General features: G+C 34.4%; 1 non-coding gene and 1 pseudogene across 1 annotated transcript; both read left to right on the top strand.

The window, feature by feature from the left end:
* The first annotated feature begins 6,006 nt into the window (after positions 1-6,006).
* Positions 6,007-6,105, top strand: LOC126023675 (uncharacterized; annotated as a pseudogene).
* Positions 6,106-7,370: 1,265 nt separating this feature from the next.
* LOC126023629 (U6 spliceosomal RNA) lies at positions 7,371-7,477 on the top strand. Its single transcript, XR_007500736.1, has one exon. It is a non-coding gene; the product is annotated as a U6 spliceosomal RNA (small nuclear RNA).
* Positions 7,478-10,436: the final 2,959 nt, after the last annotated feature.

Here is a 10,436-nt window from a genome sequence, read left to right as displayed (position 1 = left end):
TTCTTGTGACATGTCTGCTGTAAGTCTTAGGAATCCTTCTTTTAATGTAATTTCCCTTTTTGATCTTGCTGCTTTCAGTATTTTATCTCTATCTATGGGATTTGTCATTGTAATGAGTATATGTCTTGGGGTGTTTTTCTTTGGGTCTCTTTTAGCTAGTATCCTTTGGGAATGCAGGAGTTAATTGCATGTAGTCTTTAACTCTGGGAGTATCTCCTTGATGATGTCTTTGACAGTTGATTCTTCCTGGAGATCTCCTTCCTGGGTTTCTGGGATTCCAATTTCTGTTGAGTTTATCAACGACTTCTATTTTTATCTGTTCGCATACCTTGAGTACTTTTTCCATTGCCTGTTCGTTTGTCTTAAGGTTCTTTTCCAATTTCTTCTGTTGTGTTGAGCTTTTCTGCATCACATCTTCCAGTTCCAATTCTCTCCTCAGCTGCTGATACCCTGTTTATGAGGCTATCCATTGAGGTTTTCAGTTGAGAAACCATGTTTTTCAGATCTGTCATTTTAGTTTGTATTTTTCTGACTTCTGTCTTTGTGTTCTCTTCAGATCGATCTATGCTTTTCTTTGAGTTTTACGAACACATTCCATATTTCTATTCTAAACTCCTTATCTGAAAGGATAATCAGGTGGTTGGAATTTATTAGGTTATCCGAGCTTTCGTCTTCATTCTCTGTGGATGGTGTTTGCCTGTGAGGTTTCCCCATTGTCACGCTTGTAGTGTGGTTATTCCTGAGTGTTCTAGTGAGGTTCATTGGTTAGAAAGAGTGCGCAGCCGCGAAGTGAAGGGATCACGTTCTTCTGCTGTCTCTAGTTGACAGTCCTCAGAGTGAACAAAGGCCCAGCACGGCAGAGCCTCCACAGGCCAGATACCTCAGGTTATTGGACAGCAACCCCTGCAGCCAGAATGTACTCACTCAGCAGCTTCAAAATGCAGTTGTTTGGAGATGCGCTCCCTAGACCTCTGAGGAAACTTTCGGGGATTCAGAAGCACAGGCAGACAGATGTAGAAATTTCCCCTGAAGTCCTTAGAGTGAACAAAGGCACAGCAGGGCAGAGCCTTCAAAGGACAGAGACCTCAGCTTATAGGATAGTGACTCCCGCAGCCAGAATTTACTCACACAGTCGCTTCAAAATGCAGTTTTTTGGGTGTGCACTCCCTAGGTCTCTGAGGAAACCTTCGGGGATTCAGAAGCACAGGCACAGGCAGACAGATGAGGAAGTTTCCCCTGCAGTCCTCAGAGTGAACAAAGGCACAGAACAGCAGAGCCTCCACAGGCCAGAGACCTCAGCTTATTGGACAGTGACCCCGCAGCCAGAATGTACTCACTCAGTCGCTTCAAAATGCAGTTTTTTGGGGGTGCACCCCCTAGGCCTCTGAGGAAACCTTCGGGGATTCAGAAGCTTTGATTTTGTTTTCAAGCCACATCCAGCTGTGTTCAGAAGGGCTTACTCCTTGCTCTGCACTCAGGGATCACTCTTGTCATTTTCCTGGTGAACCAAAAATGGTGTCAGGGTTTGAACTTAAGTTGTTTTTATAGAAAGCAAACTCCATACACACTGTATTATATCTCCAGTCTCTAAAAATAATTATACTTCTTATTATTGTTTATATTTAATTGTTTATTTGTGTCTTTTCAACTCCTTGCAATGATGGACCATTCAAATTCTTTCTCAAACAGCATCTCCAATTCTTATTATTTTCTCTTCTTTTACCATTAGTTTTCAGTGATATACTTAAGATGACACTCAATATATTTTTCTTAAACCTGTTTCAATGTGCTGTGTTGTCTAGTCACCTAAAAACAGATAAATATGTACTGCCAAAGATTATTTTATGCTTCTTAAACTAATTCAAACAAAATTTATTCTAAGTACTACTGTATATTTTAAGTTTAAAAAAGTGCCCAGCCTTTCTTAGCTCAATAAATCCTAAATTTTTCCATGAAAAAAATATATCTGCAAGCATACAGATTTGCACATTTGAGATTATTCCTTAAGTTATGCTCTCCAAATTTCTGCATGCTGTTAAATTACTTACATTTGAAATATTACCAGCAATATAAGATATACTATCTCTGTACAGTCATTTTTATTTAATAAACCTTTATATAATTTATTCTTAAATATTAAAATAGTTCCCAGTCACTGTTTTGTAAATCAAATTAGATGTTACAAAATTTCTTAACTCAAATGTCTCTTACAAATATTTAAAGCAAAGCTAATAACACCCTGAGATTTTATACCCTATTCATACATTTTGCAGGTTTCTAAAAAATGTCCTAAAACTTGTTGTCATTATAATGCATGTGAAATTAGCTACCCTGGTTCCATAAACAAATTCATTTTATCTGGTCTTCAGATGGTACACAGTTTTGGCACCAGTGAAAAATATTTGTCATAACTAGAATCCTATGCTATATTGTCAGTCATTCTAAGTTTATTCTCCCCTGAAGTGACATTCTTCTGCCTTCTAAGAGGCAATGCTCAGTTGGTTCATCACTAGTTTTGCTATAAACAGTATACCATCATGCCATTATGAACATTTTGAATATTCCCAATTATTTCACAGTTTATATCAAATTTTCCTTTCTTCCATGTCCTCTCTTTACTTATTGAGGTTGACATTCTCATTATTTCACTGAACAGAATCTTTAAAAATCCAAATTAATTTTCCCAATTGTTAGACAGAAAATTAAAAATGCCATAATTCAATATTTTTCTCAATTTTCATGCTGTTACATCATAGGTAATTTAAAATGAACAAAAGTATTTTAAATCGCTATTTTTATTTGTAAATTTTAATTTATAAAAATGTAGAGATAGGTTGTCTTAGAAGCTAAAATATTTCCAAGCTTGCTAACTGGAGACTCCTATCTTATTGCTTTATAGCAGACATATTTAATAGTGTGCATTGCACATTATTAGACAAGCAAATTTAGAAGAAATCTATTAAATTATCTTTTCTTCTTGTTAAACTCCAAATTGGCAATTTCCATGTGAATAACATTTGCTCTAGATGAAACAAAGTACTGTTCATTATTTATAAGTGTCTGACATCATGGATAAAATAATTAAATCATAAAATGGTAATGTTGACGTGAAATTCAGGAATAGTACAAAACATAGAAATTTATATTTTAAAATAATAGCATTTTATACAGTGCTGGCATGGAAAATTCTTACCAAAATGAATTATGAAATTGAACTAAGTTATTTTTAAAGCTTAAAAATGTCCTGTGAATAATATAAACAATATTTGGAGAATTTACACATCAATGTGAAAGAAAGTAGGAAAATATTAATGAAAACATCTCAAATCATAAATGCTTATGGCATCAATAATCTGTAAATAGTGTAGTGTTATGGTAGGCAAAAGATCTGGAAGTTTTCATCTACTGAAAACTCCCTAATAGCTGAGGACAGTTTAGGGAAAACAAAAGCAGTGTACTTTAACATTGACTGCTACTGCTAGAGATGAGTTATTTTAATATTAATAGTTCTCTAAAACAGGCAGACAAAGCACCACATTTTATGCTTAAACATTTACAGCATATCATAAAGTTGACAAAAATCTGCAAAGAACTATTTCAATGTGTAGCAAGTTATACAAAATAAGACATTTGATGAAACAGATTCTCTGCTGAATATTCCAAGTTTTAAAGGGAATTCAGACTTGGGACTAAGGATTCATCAAAATTAGATGTTTTATTCAAACTGATAATACACATACACACACACGCAAATACAATTGCTTTGTGAAAATCTGTATTATAGCTAGATCAAAAGGTGGCCATGGGTAGGGGAAATGTGTTGGATAGTCTTTGGAGGTGGCTTCACCCTAAATCATTAGTGGTAGGTGCATTGAATTTTGTACACTCTATATATAGAGAAAAAGCTATAAACTGACATTCTTCTGTACTATCAAATAAATGTAAGAGAGGGTGGAACAATAGTATGATGAGTATTGTGCTTGCCTTGCACATGGCCAACCCAGTTAAATCACCCATATCCCATATGTTTGATCAAGCCCACCAACAGTGATTCCTGAGTACAAAGCTGAGCATATCAGCTTGTGGCCCCATACTCCCAACAACACTAAATCAATTTTTGAAACCTGATATTTTATAAAAAAAAATAGCAATGGAAATTTTTTAAATTAAATTAGCATAATTTATGCTTTAAATATATAGTCTTTGGTATATATCAGATATTACTTTAAATTAAGCACTTGAAAATCACTCTTAGCAGATGTTGGGATCTATATGGGATACTGGGAATTGAACCCAGGAAAGCGACATGCAAGACAAGAGCCACTGGCCTACTATCTTTTTTAACCTCCCATTTAATTATATTCTTTTAACTTGAATACTTGTTAAACAATTTTTCTTTAAATATTTTGTCCTCTTTTCAATAAATTTATTTTAATCTTTCAAATATTTCTAGTAAGGTGATTTTAAGGAAAATTAGATTATTTTAGTTTCATTTATATACATTTATTTCAGATTCATTCATTTAAGTTCTAACAGATTCATATAATGTTTATTTTATTTTACAAACTGGATATAATGAGGTAGCCATAAACCTATACTGGTGTTTATCTTTTCATGCAATCTATTTTCCTGGACTATTTATTCTAACAAAGAAATATGGAAACTGAGACATTGTTACTTCCATGATAAAACCAAAGAGATTCTGGTTTTGTTAGCAGATTTATATGGTTGGCTTTTCTGTAGAGAGTTCATTTGGACAAGACGGTGAGGGCAAACACCAGCCAATATCAAGCAAGGAAACTGATAAATATATAAAGATTTAAATATTTACATTTCATTTGGTTTCCATAAGAAGCTGACCCAGGATGGACGAAGGTTTGATCCCCAGCATCCCATATAGTTTTCTGAGCCAGGGGCAATTTTTGAGAGCATAGAGCCATGAGTAACCCCTGAGCACCACTGGGTATGGCCTGCACTTTCCACCCTCCAAAAAACACAACATAAACAAAAAGACTTCAAAAGAAACTGCAGTAATTTCTGCTGGTCTTATATGAGAAAATCAGCACCTCCAGAATAGTTATGTCCAGATATTTGACATACAAGAACAATGAAAAAATACAAATGTCTAGTTTTCAATCAATGAATTCACAGTACTCTTCAGACCACAACATGTAATGAAGTAATAAAATAACAAAGTAACAGGTAATAAAGTAGCAAAATATATAAATACAATAAAAATAAATAAACAACAACACATTTTTCCCAAATGAGTTTTAAAAATTGTCTGTTTATCAAAGTTTATTTCTATCTTCTGAAATCTTTACTGGAAAGGTCAAACCAATGTTTCATAATAACAAAATGCCACTATATGATCTGTTGCTTATATCTCAATTCCTTGTCCTTTCCTGCTTTCTCTGAGAAAAGCAGGAAATTTATTACATTTATGTAATAAATAAATTTATTACATTTATGTAATAAATCGTTACTTTGAGTTGATTGGCACAAAATTATTTCTCATTTCCACCCACTTCTTTCCTTCCTAACTTTGGATAAATATACCATTCCTTTTTTGTGCTTTTAACAGTTCCCCCTTTTTATTTTATACATAGGATTTAGACAATCCAAAGACATTTTTTAAATTGTGCCTAATAAACGTCCTTTGTTATAATCTTTGTGGAATAAAGACCAACCCTTGAAAAAATTACACCTGTATATATATATATATATATATATATATATATTTTATCTGCCAGCCTCTGTCTTTTCATATGATGAATTGTTCTCTATCTATTAAGCAGTGACATTTCATTTTTATGGTTTTGAACTTTTTTCATCTGTGTGATTAATACTCTGTCTGGAGTGCTATTTTTTAAAATAAATTTACCCACCATCTATGAACCATCTTCTTTAATGAATTGTCTGTGATATTCAGCCCTTTCACTTCTTGAAAGATTCATTTTTCCCTAATAGTTATGGAAAAACTTTATGTTAAATATTTCTACTATTGTGCTCCCTTCGGCAGCACATATACTAAAATTGGAACGATACAAAGATTAGCATGGCCCCTGCACAAGGATGAAACACAAATATCTCTACTACTTCTTTAATCTTACCCTATACTTTATAGTACTTATTTGAAATGATGGATCCACTATTTATTTTAAGATTATAGTATTTTGAGGTACTAATAAATCCTCTTGACAAAACATTGGGCCTACAATGATTTCTCTTCATCTATGGTTCTTATCTGAGAAATAGGATATGTTATTCCTTCAGTACACATTTTGAACAATGTTGAGACTTCTTGAGAGTCACAACTGTACAGGAGTTTGAAAAAATCTGAAATGAACAGAAATCAGAGAAAATCAAGATATTAGGACATTTAATGAGTCAGATTAAAGGCGATACTATATTTCCTAAAAACTACTGAAGAATATTCACAAGCAAAATATCTACTGTATAATGTTAATAAAATTTAAATCGATCAGCTCTACTTTTAATATTTTAATATTTTAATATTTATTGAATAATTAACCCATTCAATAATCAATTTTACCATAACACACATGGTGCAGGAAATAAGAATAATCATAAGCTTTTGCATATTTGCAACAATTATACTATTTTCCTTTAAAATTACTTTAATTAGAGATTCATATAGCCATTGTTTAGTATTTATTGATGCTTAGACATTATGTTTGGTAGTCTTGGAAACCAATAATTCAGTATTAAAGGATTTTGTCTATCAAAGAAAAAAATAATTAGTTAATAAAATACTTTGATCAGAGAGACTCTTTTTTCAATTCCATGTTCCCCCTTGAACATATTAACTTGCTTGCTTGATTTTGTCTCTTTGCTTACCTGCAACAATTCTTTCCTTCTCATTTCTCTACATTAGTTTTGCTCAAGAAAATGTATCTTGCTTTCCTAAACGAAAGAAAGAAAGAAAGAAAGAAAGAAAGAAAGAAAGAAAGAAAGAAAGAAAGAAAGAAAGAAAGAAAGAAAGAGAAAGAAAGAAAGAAAGAAGGAAGGAAGGAAGGAAGGAAGGAAGGAAGGAAGGAGGAAGGAAGGAAGGAAGGAAGGAAGGAAGGAAGGAAGGAAGGAAGGAAGGAAGGAAGAAGAAAGAAAGAAAGAAAGAAAGAAAGAAAGAAAGAAAGAAAGAAAGAAAGAAAGAAAGAAAGAAAGAAAGAAAGAAAGAAAGAAGAAAGAAAGAAAGAAAGAAAGAAAGAAGAAAGAAAGAAAGAAAGAAAGAAAGAAAGAAAGAAAGAAAGAAAGAAGAAAGAAATGTTCAATAGTGATCAAAGTTGACATCACATTTAAAAATAAATTTAAGGAGTTTGGCAAAGAGCTGAGGCAAGAAAGAGTTTATGGTGCTTGTTTCGGCAGCCCATATACTAAAATTGGAACAATACAGAGAAGATTAGCATGGCCCTTGTGCAAGTATGACATGCAAATTCATGAAGGGTTACATATTAAAAAAATAAAAATAAAGAAAGCACAGGTATAAATAAAGTGGACGCAAACTGACAAGAAAGTTCTCCGTGCATTCAGCAAAGTTAAAGAATGCCAGTAGGGTCAGGTCATGCATGTTTCAAATAAATACAAATGACAAGAGTAATTTAGTAATGGACTGTGGTAAAAATAATAACCTAATTGAGATTTTATTTTTAACATCTCTCTCTTAATGCTATACAAAAATTAAGAGGGAAAAAATAAGGAAACAAGAAATAAAAATAGCTAGAACACAGCTTGTCTCAGACTCATAAAAATAATTATGTTCTAGAGATGGAGTAAATAGGATGGTACTAAGTATAGTTTTAGAGATAGCATTCAAGAAACTTATTGAGAAATTTGTTGTTCATGTGTGACAAGGAAATAGGGAGGTATGTAAAATATATGTGTACATATATGTGCATACATGCATATATAAAGTCAAGTTTATATTGCTCAAGTAAATAAATTAAAGTTAATACAATGCATTTGATTTGTCCAGATAAACAACAGGAGAAAAAACATAATAGAGTTTGTGCCCTAGGTGTGAGAAATGCTGTTATATCTATGAATAATTTAATAGGCGATATAATAGTCCAGGCTAGTTAACTATGCCATATGGTGTCAAATATGATCCATTGTCTGTTTAGTGAGTAAAGTTTTATTAAAACAAAAATGCTTTTGGGGCCAGAGAGATAGCATGGAGATAAGGCATTTGCCTTTCATGCAGAAGGTCATTGGTTCAAATCCTGGCATCCCATATGGTCCCCCGAGCCTGCCAGGAGCAACCCCTGAGAGCTGCTGGGTGTGACCCCAAAACAAAAACAAACAAACAAAAAACAACAAAGATGCTTCAATTTAATTGCATATAGTCTTTATTTCTTTCTTAATCATATAGCAGTTACCATACATGTGTATGTATATCTATCTATCTATCTATCTATCTATCTAATCTATCTAGAGAGAAGTGCATTTGACCATCTTCAAAATAATTTTGCTGACTTGATTTTTTTTTTGGTTTTTGAATCATAATCAGTAACACTCAGGGGTCACTCCTGGCTTGAGGAACCATATAGGACTGGGGGACCGAACCGTGGTTACATCCTAAGTTAGCCATGTGTAAGGCAAACGCCCTACCACTAGTGCCACTGCTTTGGCCCCTAACTTTGCTGACTTTGTTAAAAATATATGTTATCCAGAGATATACCTGAAGTATTAGAAAAGAGTTCCAACATATGGTGTGCTAAATTAAAAGGTGTTATAAGAATTTATCTAAGTGGATTTCTTTATTTTTAATATTCTTAAGGCTAGTCAAATGAAACAGTGGATCAAATATAGACATCAGGTATGAGATTCAATATTTATTTTGAGAGAATTAATGCAGACATGACTCAAAATCATAAATAAAATTGCTTATAAATACCATGATATTGTAAAGAAGGAAAAGCATGGGTAGTGGATGAAAATAAGAGGAAAGATATTAATGTACAAGAACATAAAATAATATGAGATGCAAATTTAAATGTTAAGAGATAAGTCCCAACAAAGTATAATAAAAAGAATATATCTGTGAGGTAAGAGGAAGAATAACAACCAAAAGACTTGCAATACTTCATGCAAGAATTAAAGATCCAGGAAACAAAAAAGATCATTTCATTTCATGTGGAATATCATGATGCTAAATAAAATTCAAAAGAAGAGAGTTGGATCGCAGATTCTTGAGAAGAGAATTTATTATTATAAAGTTAAACAGTACCTTCATTCTTCTCAGACAATCGGAGTATAATGGCTTCTGGGGGAAATGTAAGAAACAAATTGTTGTTTTCACTGTTCTTTTGTTGTTGTTATAGTTTATTATTTTTGTTTTTCTCCTAGAAGAACCACACAACTTGAATCATCTTTTTCTGCCTCATCAATTGAGGGGGAAAATAAAAATGAATGGTACCAGGACCAAACAGCTGCATAAACATTGAAAGGAAATAAAAAAATGTTCAAACTTAAACACCAAACCCAAAGTCAACAACAACAGAAATAATACACTATTCACAACAAGCTATACACAGAGAAAAACAGTTACACTAATACTCCAGTACTCCCGGGGTCAAAGGAGGGACATATGGGACACATGCTGGGAAAAAGGTTGGAGGGAGGACAACCCTGGTGGTGGGAATGACCCTGATTCATTGTCACTATGTACCTTAAATATTACTGTGAACGATTTGTTATTCACATTTGGTCACAATAAAAATTATTTATAAAAAGGAAAAATTCATAATGTGGCTGAGGAAATGAATAACTAAAGATATTCTTGCAAAGCAAAATGAAAACCTGGGCACATATAGAAGGTTTGTTGATTGTGAGGAGAAGTATTTATTAACTAGAGGTTCAAATGTAGCAAGTAAAAGAATATAGAAATATAATTTTAAAAACTAATAGTTGAGCCCTTCCCCAGGGACTCAAGCTCCGGCAGGCCGACTGAGCCCCGGTTCCCTGTGCGGCCGCTTGGCCCAACCCCTTCCCCAGGGACTCAGGCGCCGGCAGGCCAAGTGAGTCACGATTCCCCGCTCGGCTGCTTGGCCCAACCCCTTCCCAGGGACTCAGGAGCGCCGGCAAAAGCTGCCGAGGGAGTCCCGGTTCACCCGCATGGCTGCCTAGCCCACCATCTCCCCCAGGGAACACAAGCGCCGAAGAGAGTGGATTAAGGGAGACCCTTCCTCCGGGTGGGCCCTTGGAAGGGCAACTTGAACAACCCGAATAGAGAGGGGAGATAGGACCAGCCATCTGGACCCTCAGGAGACCTAGAACAGTCCAGCCCCTAGGGCCCTGGAGCAGACCAGAGACTCCCCAAGGACGAGGGCAGAGCCCGCAGGGTTGGGCGGAAAAAACTCCTTCAACGGAGGCCTGGAGGGGGCGGTGTTCCATTGACTCTCAGAGAGAGGAGGGGG

This window comes from Suncus etruscus, chromosome 11 (assembly GCF_024139225.1).
Source record: "Suncus etruscus isolate mSunEtr1 chromosome 11, mSunEtr1.pri.cur, whole genome shotgun sequence".
NCBI classification, from domain to species: Eukaryota; Metazoa; Chordata; class Mammalia; order Eulipotyphla; family Soricidae; genus Suncus; species Suncus etruscus.
Note: the sequence above shows the minus strand (reverse complement) of the source record. Positions and strands in the feature narration are given on the sequence as shown.